Source organism: Melospiza melodia, chromosome 4, assembly GCF_035770615.1.
Source record: "Melospiza melodia melodia isolate bMelMel2 chromosome 4, bMelMel2.pri, whole genome shotgun sequence".
NCBI lineage: Eukaryota > Metazoa > Chordata > Aves > Passeriformes > Passerellidae > Melospiza > Melospiza melodia.
The window spans coordinates 73,936-91,845 of record NC_086197.1 but is presented as its reverse complement, the minus strand read 5'-3'; the positions used below and the strand labels follow the sequence as shown (position 1 = coordinate 91,845).

The 17,910-nt window shown below is 40.5% G+C and overlaps 2 long non-coding RNA genes across 8 annotated transcripts; both read left to right on the top strand.

The window, feature by feature from the left end:
- The first annotated feature begins 801 nt into the window (after nt 1–801).
- Nucleotides 802–17,806, top strand: LOC134416924 (uncharacterized). Of its 7 annotated transcripts, none has more exons than XR_010027461.1 (7): nt 802–933; nt 4,346–4,410; nt 5,022–5,966; nt 15,696–15,771; nt 15,890–16,199; nt 16,540–16,657; nt 17,252–17,778. It is a non-coding gene; the product is annotated as an uncharacterized LOC134416924 (long non-coding RNA). The 7 variants fall into 7 exon arrangements; XR_010027465.1 differs by having other exon boundaries at nt 15,890–16,149; nt 17,341–17,776; XR_010027466.1 differs by having other exon boundaries at nt 802–918; nt 17,341–17,772.
- On the top strand, nt 6,248–8,479 carry LOC134416925 (uncharacterized). The gene is made up of 3 exons (XR_010027467.1): nt 6,248–6,634; nt 6,975–7,092; nt 8,246–8,479. It is a non-coding gene; the product is annotated as an uncharacterized LOC134416925 (long non-coding RNA).
- Nucleotides 17,807–17,910: the final 104 nt, after the last annotated feature.

The following is a 17,910-nucleotide window of genomic DNA, read 5'->3' as shown; positions in this document are numbered from 1 at the left end:
GAATCCCTGCGTTCTATTCTAAGGGGAATGGGAAAAGTATTCTTGTGGTATTATGGGTTTGATTTGAAGGCAGCCACCCCATTTGCACCACCCTCGGGTTTAAATGGAGGGGGCAGCCCTGGTGTCCCTCCTTTTCAAGGGTTTGAATGGAGGTCGAAATCGCCCTTTCCCATCAGTCGAAGGCTTTCATTTGGGGAGCGCCCCTTCTTTTCTGCTCTCCTAGGGGGTGAAATTGGAGGGGAGAACACATTTCTTTGCCCTTGTTGAAGTGAGGTGCGCCCCGTCTGCGGTTTCGGGGCTGGCTTGCGGGAAGCCGCAGCTCCGGCAGCGTTTGCAGGGCTGCAATGGGGCTGTGCCGCTGCATTGGAGGGCGCTCCCCGTGCCCGCGGCCCGGCCCGGAACGTTCCCGCTCGGGAGCGCTGCTGGCACGGCCCGGGCAGCTGCCGGGGCGCACGGGGGATTCGGCGCGGCAGGGGCGGAGCCGCGCCGGTGCGAGCCGTGCGGAGCCGAGCGGAGCCGGGCCGGGCCGGGCCGGCCAAGGGCGGCAGAGGCGGCGCGGGCGCTGCTGCGCCGGCCCGGGCGGTGCCGGCCGCTCCGTCCGCTCCGGGCGCGGGGCTCGGGCGCCGCCGGTAGCCCCGGGCCCGGTGCCGGCCCCGCCGGGCAGGGGCAGCGGGCGGGGCTCCCCGGGACGGCGCCGGCCCCGCGTGCCGGAGCGGCCGCCGCAGGAGCCGCTTTCCTGCCGGGAGCCGCGCTCCGTCCGGGGCCGGCAGCGAGCGCGGGGTTCGGCCGCTCCACGTTCGGCGGTGCCGTGGCTCGGAGGCGCTTTGGAGGCGTTGATGGCATCGCTGGGTTCGGTTTGCAGCGGCTGTCCGCTAAGGGATACGGTGTTCTTCCTGAGCGGCACGGTTCTCGGTGCCGGTAGGGATGATAAAGGTTCGTTTCGGATTGGGTTTTGTAGTCGGATTTTTTTTTTTTTTTTTTTTTTTTTTTTTTGCCGGGGTATTATGTTTAGAAGGGCGCGCAATGTTTTTTACGGGTCGTAGCGTGAAGCAGCGGTTCGCATTTTAATTCTGTTGCGGTGGCTTTTATTAGCGTGAGTGTGTAGTGTTTGTTTTGGGCGGCTTGGGGTAGCGTCGTGTCGTTCATAGCAGCGGGTTTTTAATCTTTATAATTGCATGTGTGTTTATCGTCTTCCAGGGCTTTTATTTGTTTGGTTTGTTTGATTGTAGTGTATGTTTTATGGTTACGGGTAATTTGGGGACATTGTTTATGGTTACCTTTGTCTTTAGTGTTTGTGTTTGTTTCTAGGTGGTATTTTTATTTTTGATAGCTTGAGGCACTATGGGTTTATTCAGTTGGGAATAATTTTTTGTTGTAGATTTCAGTTTATCTGTTTTTTTGGTATTATTCTTTTTGTTGGTTTCTTTATTTTCTTTTTTTTTTTTTTTTTTTTTGTTGTTGTTGTTGTCTTTTAATGTATTTGAGTATTGTTTATCAGGGGTTTTTTTGGGAACATGGGTATTTATATGGTGGGTTTCTAAAGTATTTATTTATTTGGGTAGTTAATTTCTTAGTTTTTTCTGGTTGAGATGTTTTTCCATTTTGTTAATTAGTTCAGGTTTTAAAGTTATCTTTACAGAGGATTGTTTATTCTTTGAGTTAGTGTAGAGGTAGAATTTTGTTGTTTTTTTTTTTTTTTTTTGTTAACGTCGTTCAGGGTGAGTGGCACTGGCTTGAGTTGAGTAGATTGGTTTGACTTTTTTTTAGTACTTTTTGTAATTTGCTGTGTGTGTTTCTATAGGATTTTCTTTTATTTTGGTTCCATTTTTCTGTCGTGATGAGAATTGTTATTGAGAAGAGTGTTCTTTGTTTTTTCGCTGACACTTGTTTGGGTGTTGGAGGTATCTTGATGTTTTTGGAAGATATTGGTGGGAATTTGATGCTGTTTGTTCTGTCATTTCATTTAGGAATTGGATTTTAAATATGCAATTATGACTCTAACTATATTGAAACAAAAGAAATAGATGTGTAGCAATGGGAATGAGCCAATTTTATTTTTATATATTCGGTCAATTTTTAAAATTTAGCATGTAACATAAGTCATTATATGTTACAATAAGTTACTCTAATTTTAATAGAGTATTGTGTATGTTTATAGATATATGAATAGAGAATATAAATGTAAATACAACCCAAGCAAAAATACAAATATATAAATGTATTGCAACTATATGCAGATATATAAAAAATTAATAATAAATTGTAAATGTAAAATAACATGAATTGTAAAGTATATAATACACGTAATATACTGCATATATTTTATTAAAAATATTATAGGAAAAGGATATAAAATAGATATAAATATGGATGTGATATATGTATCTATCTATCTATATCTATCATTTGTTGTATATTATGATAAATATAAATATAAAAAATATTTAGGTAGTTTAAAATAATGGATGGTTTTGTTTTTTCTTTGCCAAAGCAGGGGTTTTCGTGTAAAAATTAAAAATACAAATAATATAAAGGTAGAAATATAAGTATAGAAATATATCATAAACACATTAAAGATTTATATAAAAATTAGAAATATAAGGAAAAATAAGTTGTAGCAGTAGATATGGTAAATAATTTAAAAAATAATTTCCGTATATTTTTGAATAAGGTGCATATTAAATATAGTTATTAATATAATGTATGAATATAAACTATAAATATATATAAAATATCAACAATCTATAAGAAGGAATAAAAGCTCTTTGTCACGTGCAGCAGTAGAAAATTTCAGGCTCCCAGGGAATAAATCGTTTTCTTTAAATCATTTTCGTTTTGGATTTTTTTTTTTTACTCCCGGGTAGCCTGAAAGTTTCTACTGCTGCTTTTTTATTCTAAAGGTGGAAAGGTAAACCAAGATTAGAAATACAAGAAAGGCGAAGGGAAGGAAAGGGAAAGGAAAGGAATGGAAGCAGGAGAGGAAGAGGGAAGGGAAGTGGTGAAAAACAGAGTGAAAAAAGTAAAAAGAGTTGGAGGGAAAAAGAGAGGGCATTGGGGAGGAGCGGTGCTACCTCAGGTCCTTCCCCGCCCTGGGGCGAAGGACCCGTTTGATGCCCAGGAGGGACTGCAGCTGCCTGTGGCGGGGGACGGAGCCGTGGCTGTCAGCCCGAGACTCCAACTCCCGGCAGGCCGTGCTGCTGGCGCGGCGTGTGACGCAACGGCCGACGCGGCACATGAGTGGCTGGCGTGCCAGGCGGTCGCGCGGGGCTGTGCGCGGGCAGCTGCCGGCGCCTCTCCCGCGCGGGACGGCGACGCTGGAGGGGCGCAGCCTCCGTCTGGCCGCCCGCACGGAGCTGAGCAGGAGGAAGGAGCGTCCGCCCGGTTCCTCGGCCTCCCTCAGCGGTGCCGGGGGCGGGGGCGCTGCCGCCCGCCGATGGCGGAGGGCGAGGCGGTGCTTTGCTGCCGCGGGCCGGGAGCTGCGGGAGCCGCCCCGGGCGAGCGGCGCCGGGCGCTCCCGCGGTCCCGGTGGGGCGGCCGCCCTCGGGCTGGCGGAGGCGCCGGAGGAGCCCCCGAGCTGCAGCCGTCTCCCTCGGGCTGCTGCCGGTGCTGCGGGCGGAGGCGGCTCCGCCGCGTGTTGGGCGCTGCGAGCAGGCAGCGCTGCGATATCGCCGGCATGACGGGGCTGCTGCCTGCGTTAGTGCTCGTGGCTCTTTGTGCCGTGACAGCGGATGGAGCGGCGCTGGGCGGTAAAGCCAGAGATGGCCGGGAGAATGCCCAGCGCAGGGAGCGGGCGGGCTGTATGCTTCGGATGGCACAGGTGCGAGCTGCAAAGCCACCCCCCCTTCCGCCCCTGCCCTCCCGAGCCCCGGGGAAAATGCTTTCCAGCATTGTCGAGTTTGAGAGACAAAACTTGTGATTTGACACTAGCATCCAGAAAAGGTTTCTGTCTAGATTAGCAAATGCCTAAATTGTTCTTGGTTACATCCCATGACCGGTTTTAGGCAGTGACTTCATACTGCTTTTAGGATTTTCTTGTACACTGGTGAGAAAATAGGCAGGTCTGATAGTGGTTTCACTTTTTTTCTACTTCACGTTCCATAAGATTCTTTTATCCAAGCGATTGTTTTAAAATTCTACTGTAAGCGTTTGTGGTTCACTTTTTTTTTCTTTGCAGCACCCGGGCCTTTTTTTTTTTTCTCTAAATCGGGAGTAAATATAGCTGAGTAAAATTACCTTGGTTATCTTCCTTCTTTTTAAACTTAATTGTTTTTATTAATAATTCTATTTGAATATGCAGAAAAAGTGGGTATGTCCTGTAATCTATGCTAGCTTTTCTCGTTTACAGGGTACTCACAAAATATGTCTCCCTTAGTGTCCCACAGAAACATTCTGGGTGAAATCTGAATTAAGGTATGTGTTTTCAAATAAGTAATCAGTTTAGATATTTGCCTGTGTACCTTTTCCTGTAATTCAGAGCTTGTGTTCTGTGGGTTTTATGATAAACCTGTAAAACATGTAAGAATGGTTTTGCAAGTCTGAATCGTTGAAGGCAGCAATAAGTGGATTTAAAGCCTGTTCTTGAGCAGACAAAGGGGAAAAGTGTGACTCTGATGCTGAACTTGTCATTTTTCATTTGACTTGCCTTTAATTATTGAAGAAGAGAGAGAACTAGGAAAAGAAATAGAATTGATTATTGAGCAGTCCTAAAAAGCTCACCATGATTCTGTGTAGAGCCAAAGTGAAGGATGATGGAACAGAGCTCTGTGCATTAGAAGGAAATAAACCTGATGTCCACACAGAGTCTTACTAATTTCTGTTTTTAAAATGCAAAATAAGTTTAGGAAGTGTTGGAAGTTAGTATTTTGGGAAAGAAATGGCAGTTCCACAAAACATTCCATTCCATTTAAGAGAGGCCCTTGGACTGATTCATGTTGTAACTGCTGTCACTGCAATCAGTTGGTGGTTCAGCCTTGAAACGTGCACTTGGCCTTCTATAAAGCACTGTTTTGTTTGCCTTTCAGTGCTATGAGTCTTGATAAATTGGAGAAGTGCCCAAGAGAAATTCATCATCCTGAGATACAAAAGGTAGGAAGTGACTTTTTTTGGTTTGGTTCTTTTTCTTTATTGTTTTCTGGAAATAGAAGTAATTAAGTATAGATACTACTGGTTTGTTTCTTCCAGTAGCTGATAATACTAATACCAATAATAATAATAATAAGAGTAAAGTAATACTACTTCAACTGTCTTTATTTATCCATTGGACTGGCCATTTTAAATCTAAACTTCTAAACACAAATCAAACCATCATCCTTGTAGAATCTTTAATAGGAGTGGGCTAAAGATCCTGGTTTTGTTGACAGGATTTATTGGTTCATGAAGAGCAAGAGGTAAGTACAAGCCTAACTACCCTCTAGCTCACAGACCTGCCCGGTGAATAGAGCTTTGTTTTTTTGATGGGCTTGTGATGACTTTGAGATCAATTGCTCATTCATTACAGTAAAAAAAAAAAAAAATTGTTTTGAACATGACAGCAAAAATAACTTTAAGCACAACTTAATAATAATAGATCACCAATTTTAGTTAATAATTTTATGCTATACTCTTGGGTGAGGGAAGACTCGGACACTCAATATGAGATCAGCAAGCTATGTTTATTGCAGAGAGTATCAGACACTTATACAGCACATAATAAGCTTATGAATATTCTGTAAGCCAAGCGATCTATTGGTTAAACTATACCATCAACTCTTCCTCATTCCTTTGGGCCTACATTCCCTATTTCCCACGTCTCTCTGTCTACTTGTTATCCTACCCAGCTAGGCCCAGGCACACGCTATCTTGCAGGTGCAAAACTCAAAAATACCTGTGTTCGGTACTTTCCCAGCTCCTGGTCGGCTAACGAGCGAATGTCTGCGTGACCTCTGTCATGGAGCCATTTCTCCACACTATACTATCAAAGTTTAAAGGTAAATTATTATATATTAGGAGATGGTGTAAAGTGTATGTTGTAATGTGTAGGATATATACAAAGATACGTACTTGAAAGTCCGTAGAGGAAACAAATTTTTACGCCTTCTGTTTGACTGTTTGTCATATATTTGGTTTTATTTCCCAGGGATCAGTGAATTTTAACTCTGGAGTCCTCTATGCTAAGGATGCTCAGCTTACAGATGATGAAATATTCAGTAATGGTGAGTTTTTCACCTTCTCCTTCATTGTTTTGCTCATCTGAATAAAAAAAAAAAAGGCAAGATTAAAGAAAAAGCAATAGTTTTATTATTTTTACCCTGTTATGTCTGTTTCCTCAGTATTTGCTGCAGCTCTGCTTACCCAAGGTTTGGGTAAAACAAGCTTTGGGTTCCCTCTGTCTCACTGGGAGTTGCCCAATTCAGTTGCATCTGGTGAAATTCACCCTGAGACCTTACAGAACTAGCTCCAACTACATGCGAGCCATTTGCAGTTCTCTCCAGACACCTGGAGAATGGGCGACGTTTCTGAGGATCCGGCGAGCGTGCTTCTATCAAAACTCAGTCTGTGAAATTTCTGGGGAAAACCCTTCTGTGTCCTGAAGGGTTCAAACTCTGGCGAGGATCCAGTTATCAGGTGCTCACCTGGATGGTTCCAGCTGCCAAAGGTGACACTTGTACTCTTGCCCTGTAGTTTACATCTATTGTATTTTTGTTATTTTGCAGGATTTTTTGTCTTTGCAAAATATTGTGCATTTCACTCTTTGGAACCTCTCAGATGGTTCTTTGGTGCAGCACCACCCCAGGGGACACTTGGCTGCTGTCCTGAAGGGTTTGGTCGCTAGAATTGTGAATCCTGGAGAGTTTATAAGTCTTCTGTCCCCAGGGAGGTATCATGCTTGGTTTACTTTTGTTCTGTTGGTTAGGCGCTGCTTCTCGTTGCAAGTACGAATTTCAAACTGCCCTGTTCTTTTTTTAACTGTTTTCCTGGTTCTCTCCGCCCGGCAGGGAAAGACTCTCGTATCCTTGTCGTCGGGCTCGGTGCTGTCCAAGAAGATACAGAAACTAAAAAAATCATAAGAAGCAAAATATGACTGCAGGGAAAAGAAGCTGGAGAGAACAGAAGGTGATATTGTTATCCTTACCCTGTATTAGAGACATCCGCTGTGCTTTGATGCTGGCAGCTGCCAGGGGCTTGTTAGCTCTTTGTAGGCAGGTGTAGGTGTTCACTTGTAGTTTTTTTCTCTGTTCAAGTCAATTCAAACTTTGCTAAGCTTATATTTGCAGATTACTCTCTAGCACAGTCCAGCATGACATTTTTGAATGTTGTAAAAATACCATGTTACTTGGAAATTGCTAATGAAGAGAAGCTTTAGGGGAAAATAAGATGTCAGGGTTGGGAGATGTGAGAAGAATTGTGTGGGGATGTTAGACTGAAGTAAAGCACACTTGAAGCTGGACTGGCACGCTGGCAGGTCCCCTATTAAACAGTAGTGCTGAGATTAGCCTGGGGGTTGCCCATTGTTTCTGTAGAAATCAATGTTTCCTGGTCTTCAGAGGGAAGCTGCTTTGAAAAGCTGGAAGGTGCAGCATGCTGACAATCCCCGTGCTTTGGATTAAAAGTAGATTTCAGAAGGGTCCTAAGCTTTTGTCTTTTCCTAGAAGTCGATGTAATCCTATCGAGGAGTTTTTAGTTCTGTGTTGCCATGTCATCCATCAGAGCCCTGTTGTACTAATCATCATACAAGTACAAAACAAAAAATCAGACCCTGTCCCAAGCACTTAGAGACCAGAACACGATTTCCTCGGGCTGCCATTTGTGTGCCATCGGTACTCACCACGAATTGAGCCCTCTGGCTCTGACAGAGCCCCTGGATGCTGACGGAAGGGGGCTGGTCACAGACCCTGGAGGTGCCTGTCCCACAGGGAGGGAGAGGACGAGGCAGTGTGGCCTGCAGGGAGGGTCTCGTCCCCAGAGAGCAGCCGGTGACTCCATGCCTGCCCCGGGCTGCGGGTGCACCCTCGGGGTGGACGCCTGCCCTCAGGTTTCCCTCTGGGCACCCGGGGAGGGAACCAGGTGCATCCGTGTGGCAGCTGCAGGGCCTGCAGGCTCTGGGCCCTGGAGCCGAGTGAGCCTGAGCTGCTGCATGCTTGCTGTGAGCTTTGGGGTGAGCGTGCATCACTACAGGCCTGGGATGGATTGAAATGCGCTGAGGAAAGCAGAGGGAGGGAGGGAGGGAGGGAAATGCTCTGTTAACATGTGCCAATTCTTCTGTCAGACTCATCACGGCGGGACAGCGTGAGGACTGAAAGTGTAAGAAGATGTGGAGGGAAACAGAGAATCTGACAGGAGCAGCGAACGCACGAGTGCACGAATTTTGCTTTTTGCTTGGATGTAAACTCAGGAGTTGAAAGGAATTTGGGAGTGAGAAGGGACATTTCAGAAGGAGAAGAAGAAAAAGAAGTTGTTGTTGTTGCTACAGTCCTGGCAAAAAGCTTTTGTTCTAGCTAATAAAAGAAGTTAGTTTAAAAAACAAAAAGGAAAAAATGTAGTGTTTTTTTTTTTCCTTCACTATGATATGCATTGGTGGTATATGGTGTGTTGTTTTATTTCTTGGTATTATTAACTCTGTGTAAATTGTTTTTTGAGTGAAGCTGACTTTCTGGATGGGTTGGTTTGTATTTGAGGCAGGATTAATTTCAGTAGGGTTCTTTCATAGATTTCTGATGGGTATTACTGGGATTTTGGTTTTGTTTACTGTATGTATAAACCTAGAGCTTTGGTAGGGCCAGCTGGGCTGCTGGAGTTTTGGGTGTGAATTTATTAGATGGCTTTTGTTAAATGCAGTTTTTAATTTTTGAAATGTTTTTCAGTGTAGTGGTTTTAAGGTGGTTTTTAAGAATTCATTGTATTGTTTTATCTTGTTTGTAGTTGGTGTATGATAAGGGATGTGGTGTGACCTTTTGGACATTATGGTTTTGGTGTTCCTAAGTTCTGATTTCTTTCTGGTTGGATAGTTTTTTTTATTTTTATTTTTTGGGACAGGAGCATTTATATGGTGGGTTTTTATAGGCAATATGTTTTTTAATTTAGGTAGTGATATTTTTTAGTATTTTAATAGTTTAGGTTTTTTATTTTCATGGTTTTAATTATTTTTTTTAATTTTTTCAAATAAATTTGATAGATCATAGGTTATTATTTGTGCATTAGCATAAAGGTAGAGCTTTGGGGACTTTTTTTAGTAATGTTTAGGGTCAGTTGTGCAGTTTTGAGTCTAGTGAGTTGGTTTGATTTAATTTTTATTGGGTGTTAGTTTTTATTAGCAGTTGTGTCATTTTCAAGGTGTGTTTGAGTTTTTTGGGGTTTTTGAGATATCATTTTAGGAGGAAGTTTATGATGAGCATGTGCGGAGGTTTTGGGCCACTTTATAGTGGGATTTAAAATTTATTTACAGTTAGGTTTATTTGAGTTTTTATTAGGGTTCAATGACGTTGTGGGATGTTTGTTCCGTTAGTAATAGAAATAGGTTTTGTTTTGCTGTGCTGCGATGGGATGGGCGTGTGCTGCGTGCCGGTGCTGACAAAGGTACAGTATTGTTGTGGCTCTGGTGTGTCGGGTTAATGAACTGACATGGTTTAATATAGAGATGAAAACAGAAATAAATATACATTTAAAAATAAATATAACATTAGAGTGGTAAACATAAATATAGATAACAGATACATACATAAAACTAAAATACATAGTATATAATTGTAACATATTATCATATAGATAAATGATAGTCTATTTTATATAAATATATATACACAAAGATAAATAAATATAGATTGTAGATATAAAAATATTTAAATAGAGTTAAAGTAAATTGGGTTTTTTTTTTAGGTTATAGGCTGGGAATTTTAAATAAATGATAGAAATAAAATATAAATTCAGATATACAAATATATATAGAAATACAAATATCTATACATATTTAATTTAAATAAATATAAGTAAAAATATATATATAATACGGAAAATATATATCTATGATTATATTAGAAGGTATTCTCTCTAATATATATAATATCTATGAATAAAATAAATAAAAATATCCATATAAATATCATTATAATTTTGAAAAATAAATTTACTTCCTAAATTTTAAATCTGGTTCAAATAATGGGGTATCCTTGGTTTTTATTTGGTTAGAGGCAGGAGTTTTATTTTAAATAATATAAGTAATATAGAAATGTGGATCTTAAGATAGAAATATATAGTAAATATATAAAGAGAAATTGCTAAACTATGACTATAAATTTAAATATAAATATATGTAAGTAATATGAAGAGTTGTAGTATAGAATATAAATAACATTATATGGCAATATAAATTATAAATGGGAATATAAATATAAAAATATGTAAATATAGTTTAAGAGAAAGGGAATGTTTTGGCTTTTATTTAAGTAGAGGCAGGGTTTTTATTTTGAATATTATAAGTGTTCCAGAAGTAAAAATCTTGACGCAGAAATATTTAATCAATATAAAAAATATGAATAAAAATATATAAAAAATATAAATACCTACTCGCATCGGATGTAATATAGAATATAAATTTATTAATAAATTGACATTGGTAAAGATAAATGTATAAGTAAGCATTCGACATTAATATACATTATAAATACAAATATGAATATAAAAATTGAACATGAGGATAAAATCTATTTAAATATTGTTTAAAACAAAGGGTTGGGTTTTTTTTTATTCTTCTTGTGTTAGAGGCAGGGTTTTTATTTTAAATAATATGAATGTAGATATTATTGTTATATATTTCTAAATATTGATGTATACAATCAAGATATAAATATATATATAAACACAAAATATAAATAAATACAAATAATAGGAAGAGATGTAATGAAGAATACAAATAACAGTATACATAAGTATACATTTTAAATGTAAATGTGAATATGAACCTGATAAATAGAATTTAAAAAAATATTTAAATACAGTTTTGAAGAAAGGGGTTCTTTTTGGCTTTAATGTGGATGGAGGCAAAGGTTTTATTTTAAATAATCCAAGTGTTACAGAAGTAAAAATCGTAACAGAAATATATACTTACTATGTAAAAATATTTATAAAAATATACAAATAAATTTAAGTTGTAGGGATATATGCAATATGGAATAGAAATGTATTTATAAAAAGAAATGTGTAAATGGACAGTGTACATCAATATACATTGTAAATAGAAATGTGAATATCAATATGAAAAAATATTTTAAAAATATTTAAATATTTTTTTAAAGAAATTGTTGGGTTTTTTTTCTTTGGTTTTTTTTTTTTTTTTTTTTGTGTTGTGTTTTGTTTTGTTTTGTCTTTTATCCTATTAGGCTAGAGGCAGAAGTTTTTTTTGTTATTGTTGTTGTTGTCTTTTAATGTATTTGAATATTATTTATCAGGGGTTTTTTTTGGGAACATGGGTATTTATATGGTGGGTTTTTAAAGTATTTATTTATTTGGGTAGTTAATTTCTTAGTTTTTTCTGGTTGAGATGTTTTTCCATTTTGTTAATTAGTTCTGGTTTTAAAGTTATTTTTACAGAGGATTGTTTATTCTTTGAGTTAGTGTAGAGGTAGAATTTTGTTTTTTTTTTTTTTTTAGTAACGTTGTTGAGGGTGAGTGGCACTGGCTTAAGTTGAGTAGATTGGTTTGACATTTTTTTAGTACTTTTTGTAATTTGTTGTGTGTGTTTCTATAGGATTTTCTTTTATTTTGGTTCCATTTTTCTGTCGTGATGAGAATTGTTATTGAAAAGAGTGTTCTTTGTTTTTTCGCTGACACTTGTTTGGCTGTTGGAGGTCTCTTGATGTTTTTGGAAGATATTGGTGGGAATTTGATGCTGTTTGTTCTGTCATTTCATTTAGGAATTGGATTTTAAGTATGCAATTATGACTCTAACTATATTGAAACGAAAGAAATAGATGTGTAGCAATGGGAATGGGCCAATTTTATTTTTATATATTCGGTCAATTTTTAAAATTTAACATGTAACATAAGTCATTATATGTTACGATAAGTTACTCTAATTTTAATAGAGTATTGTGTATGTTTATAGATATATGAATAGAGAATATAAATGTAAATACAACCCAAAGAAATACAAATTTATAAATGTATTGCAACTATATGGAGATCTATAAAAAATTAATAATAAATTGTAAATGTAAAATAACATAAATTGATACAATATATAATACTCGTAATACTGCATATATTTTATGAAAAATATTAGAGGAAATGGATATAAAATAGATATAAATACGGATGTGATTTACCTATCTATTTATATCTATCATTTGTTGTATATTATGATAAATATAAATATAAAAAAAATTTAGGTAGTTTAAAATAATGGATGGTTTTGTTTCTTCTTTGCCAAAGCAGGGGTTTTCGTGTAAAAATTACAAATACAAATAATATAAAGGTAGAAATATAAGTATAGAAATATATCATAAACACATTAAAGATTTATATAAAAATTAGAAATATAAGGAAAAATAAGTTGTAGCAGTAGATGTGGTAAATAATTTAAAAAATATTTCCCGTATATTTTTTGAATAAGGTGCATATTATATATAGTTATTAATATTGTACATCAATATAAACGATAAATATATATAAAATATCAACTATCTATAAGAAGGAATAAAAGCTCTATGTCACGTGCAGCAGTAGAAAATTTCAGGCTCCCATAAATAGTTTTATTTAAATCATTTTCGTTTTGGAGTTTTTTTTTTTACTCTCGGGTAGCCTGAAAGTTTCTACTGCTGCTTTTTTAATCTAAAGGTGGAAAGGTAAACCAAGATCAGAAATACAAGAAAGGGGAAGGGAAGGGAAAGGAAAGGAAGGGAAAGGAAAGGAAAGGAAAGGGAAAAGGAAAAGGGAAGGGAAGTGGTGAAAAACAGAGTGAAAAAAGTAAAAAGAGTTGGAGGGAAAAAGAGAGGGCATTGGGGAGGAGCGGTGCTGCCTCAGGTCCTTCTCCGCCCTGGGGCGAAGGACCCGTTTGATGCCCAGGAGGGACTGCCGCTCCCGGTGGCGGGGGACGGAGCCGTGGCTGTCAGCCCGAGACTACAACTCCCGGCAGGCCGTGCTGCCGGCGCGGGGTGTGACGCAACGGCTGACGCGGCACATGAGTGGCTGGCGTGCCAGGCGGCCGCGCGGGGCTGTGCGCGGGCAGCTGCCGGCGCCTCTCCCGCGCGGGACAGCGACGCTGGAGGGGCGCAGCCTCCGTCTGGCCGCCCGCACGGAGCTGAGCAGCGCGGAAGGAGCGTCCGCTCGGTTCCTCGGCCTCCCTCAGCGGTGCCGGGGGCGGGGGTGCTGCCGCCCGCCGATGGCGGAGAGCGAGGCGGTGCTTTGCTGCCGCGGGCCGGGAGCTGCGGGAGCCGCCCCGGGCGAGCGGCGCCGGGCGCTGCCGCGGTCCCAGTGGGGCGGCTGCCCTCGGGCTGGCGGAGGCGCCGGAGGAGCCCCCGAGCTGCAGCCGTCTCCCTCGGGCTGCTGCCGGTGCTGCGGGCGGAGGCGGCTCCGCCGCGTGTTGGGCGCTGCGAGCAGGGAGCGCTGCGGTATCGCCGGCATGACGGGGCTGCTGCCTGCGTTAGTGCTCGTGGCTCTTTGTGCCGTGACAGCGGATGGAGCGGCGCTGGGCGGTAAAGCCAGAGATGGCCGGGAGAATGCCCAGCGCAGGGAGCGGGCGGGCTGTATGCTTCGGATGGCACAGGTGCGAGCTGCAATATCACCCCCGCCCTCCCGAGCCCCAGGGAAAATGTTTTCCAGCATTGTCGAGCTTCTGAGAGACAAAACTTGTGATTTGACACTTGCATCCAGAAAAGGTTTCTGTCTAGATTAGCCTAAATGCCTAAATTGTTCTTGGTTACATCCCATGACCGGTTTCAGGCAGCGACTTTATAATGCTTTTAGGATTTTCTTGTACAATGGTGAGAAAACAGGCAGGTCTGATAGTGGTTTCACTTTTTTTTTCTACTTCACATTCCATAAGATTCTTTTATGCAAGCACTTGTTTTAAAATTCTACTGTAAGTGTTTATGGTTCACTTTTTTTTTCTTTGCAGCACCCGTGACTTTTTTTTCCCTCTAAATCGGGAGTAAATATAGCTGAGTAAAATTACCTTGATTTTCTTCCTTCTTTTTTAACTGAATTGTTTTTATTAAAAATCCTATTTGAATATGTAGAAAAAGTGGGGATGTCTTGTAATATATCGTAGCTTTTCTTGTTTACAGGATACTCAGAAAATATGTCTCCCTTAGTGTCCCACAGAAACGTTCTCAGTGCGATCTCCATCAAGGTATGTATTTACAAGTAAGTGGTCTCTTTAGATATTTGCCTGTGAATGACCTTTTCCTGTAATTCAGAGCTTGCGTTCTGTGGGTTTTATGATAAAGCTGTAAAACATGTCAAAATGGTTTTGCAAGTCTTAATCGTTGAAGGCAGCAATAAGTGGATTTAGAGCCTGTTCTTGAGCAGACAAAGGGAAAAAGTGTGACTTTGATGCTGAACTTGTCATTTTTCATTTGACTTGTCTTGCATTATTTAAGAATAGAGAGAACTAGAAAAAGAGAGAAATCGAATTGGTTCTTGAGCACTCCTCAAATGCTCACCATGATCCAGTGTAGAGCCGAAGGGAAGAGTGATGGAACAGAGCTCTGTGCTTTAGAAGGAAATAAATTTAAAGCTGACCTCCGCACAGAGTCTCACTAACTTCTGTGGTTTTAAAATACAAGATAAGTTTAGGAAGTGTTGGAAGTTAGTGTTTTGGGAAAGAAATGGCAGTTCCACAGAACATTCCATTGAACAGAGGCTCTGGGAACGATTCATGTTGTAAGTGCTGTCACTGCAGTCAGTTGGTGGTTCAGCCTTGAAACGTGCACTTGGCCTTCTGTAAAGCACTGTTTTGTTTGCCTTTCAGTGCTATGAGTCTTGATCAGTTGGAGAAGAGCCCAAGAGAAATTTTTCATCCCTTGATATAAAAGGTAGGAAGTGACTTTTTTTGGTTTGGTTCTTTTTCTTTATTATTTTCTGGAAATAAAAGTAATTAAGTATAGGTACTACTGGTTTGTTTCTTCCAGTAGCAGGTGATAATAATAGTAGTAGTACTAGTAAAAATCATAATAGAAATAATAACAATAGTAATGAAATACTACTTAAACTGTCTTTATCCATTGGACTGGCCATTTCAAATCAAAACTTCTAAACACAAATCAAACCATCATCCTTGTAGAATCTTTCACAGCAGCGGGCTAAAGATCCTGGTTTTGTTGACAGCATTTATTGGTTCTGGAAGAACAAGAGGGAAGTACAAGCCTAACTACTTCTAGCTCACAGACCCGTCCAGTGAACCCAGCTTTGTGTTTTGGTGGGCTTGTGATGACTTTGAAATCAATTGCTCATTCCAGTAAAAAAAAATCATGTTTTTCTGAACGTGACAGCAGAAATAACTTTAGGCACCAACTGAATAATAATAGATCACCAGTTTAAGTTAAAAATTCATGCTATACTATCAAAATTTAAAGGTAAATTATTATGTATTAGGTGATGGTATAAAGTGTATGTTCTAATGTGTAATGCAAAGATACATACGTACCTGAAAGTCCTTAGAGGAAACAAATTTTTATGTCTGCTGTTTGATTGTTTACCATACGATATTTGGTTTCATTTCCCAGGGATCGGTGAATTTTAACTTTGGAGTCCCCTATGCTAAGGATGCTCAGCTTACAGGTGATGAAATGTTCAGTAATGGTGAGTTTCTCACCTTCTCTTTAATTGCTATGCTGATCTGAATAAGAAAAAAAAACAAAAGCAAGAGAAAAAAAAGGATGGTTTATTATTTTTTACGCTGTTATGTTTGTTTCCTCAGTATTTGCTGCAGCTCTGCTTACCCAAGCTTTGGGTTCCTTCTGTCCCACGGGGAGTTGCCCAGTTTGGTTGCATCTGGTGAAATTCACCCTGAGACCTTACAGAACCAGCTCCAACTACGTGAGAGCCATTTGCAGTTCTCTCCAGACACCTGGAGAATGGGCGACGTTTCTGAGGATCCGGCGAGCGTGCTTCTATCAAAACTCAGTCTGTGAAATTCCTGGGGAAAACCCTTCTGTGTCCTGAAGGGTTCAAACTCTGGTGAGGATCCAGTTATCAGGTGCTCACCTGGATGGTTCCAGCTCCCAAAGGTAACACTTGTACTCTTGCCCTGTAGTTTACATCTATTGTATTTTTGTTATTTTGCAGGATTTTTTGTCTTTGCAAAATATTGTGCATTTCACTCTTTGGAACCTCTCAGATGGTTCTTTGGTGCAGCACCACCCCATGGGACACTTGGCTGCTGTCCTGAAGGGGTTGGTGGCTAGAATTGTAAATCCTGGAGAGTTTGTGAGTCTTCTGTCCCCAGGGAGGTGTCACGCTTTGTTTGCTTTTGTTCTGTTGGTTAGGCGCTGCTTCTCGTTGCAAGTATGAATTTCAAACTGCCCTGTTCTTATTTTAACTGTTTTCCTGGTTCTCTCCTCACGGCAGGGAAAGACTCTCGTATCCTTGTCGTCGGGCTCGGTGCTGTCCAAGAAGATACAGAGACTAAAAAAATCATAAGAAGCAAAATATGACTGCAGGGAAAAGAAGCTGGAGAGAACAGAAGGTGATATTGTTATCCTTACCCTGTATTAGAAACATCCGCTATGCTTTGATGCTGGCAGCTGCCAGGGGCTTGTTGGCTCTTTGTAGGCACGTGTAGGTGTTCACTTGTAGTTTTTTTCTCTGTTCAAGTCAATTCAAACTTTGCTAAGCTTATATTTGCAGATTACTCTCTAGCACAGTCCAGCATGACATTTTTGAATGTTGTAAAAATACCATGTTACTTGGAAATTGCTAATGAAGAGAAGCTTTAGGGGAAAATAAGATGTCAGGGTTGGGAGATGTGAGAAGAATTGTGTGGGGATGTTAGACTGAAGTAAAGCACACTTGAAGCTGGACTGGCACGCTGGCAGGTCCCCTATTAAACAGTAGTGCTGAGATTAGCCTGGGGGTTGCCCATTGTTTCTGTAGAAATCAATGTTTCCTGGTCTTCAGAGGTAAGCTGCTTTGAAAAGCTGGAAGGTGCAGCATGCTGACAAGCCCCGTGCTTTGGATTAAAAGTAGATTTCAGAAGGGTCCTAAGCTTTTGTCTTTTCCTAGAAGTCGATGTAATCCTATTGAGGAGTTTTTAATTCTGTGTTGCCATGTCATCCATCAGAGCCCTGTTGTATTAATCATCATACAAGTGCAAAACAAAAAATCAGACCCTGTCCCAAGCACTTAGAGCCCAGAACACGATTTCCTCAGGCTGCCATTTGTGTGCCATCGGTACTCACCGTGGAAGGGAGCTGGGGATTGTTGCAGCTGTTGGGAACAAACCGCTTCTCGTCACACAGCAATGGAATTGGGACGACGCCTCGGCCAGCCCCTCTCTGCCATCGTCTCCTGAATCTGCAGCAGAGCAGTTCCAGTCCATCCGGGCACGTGTAATGCAGTTCCTGATGATCTGAGCACACGGAGCAGCGCTCAGTTGCTGTGGGGGGCTCAGGGAAGGCAGAGTGTGTATTGTCATCTTCCTGAACCTACAGACGAATCAAAGTGAGAAGCCACAGCGTGGAAATCAGTCGCATATATGCTAAATAAAACTTGCAGATTTTTTTAAGAATTGTTGTTGCTTGTTCTTTGTTGTGCTTCAGTGCTTAGAAAACCTCCCTTTAAAATCAGTTCAGTTCATGAGTTGAACCTTTGTTTGCAGACCCTCACTGAGCAGAATTCATTGCAGACTCAGTGCACGCTGTGCCGGCCTCCCGGGAGTGTGAGGAGCTCATGTGTGCTACTTTTTGCTTTAGGACGCTCTGAGGTATTTCTTCCTTTTGG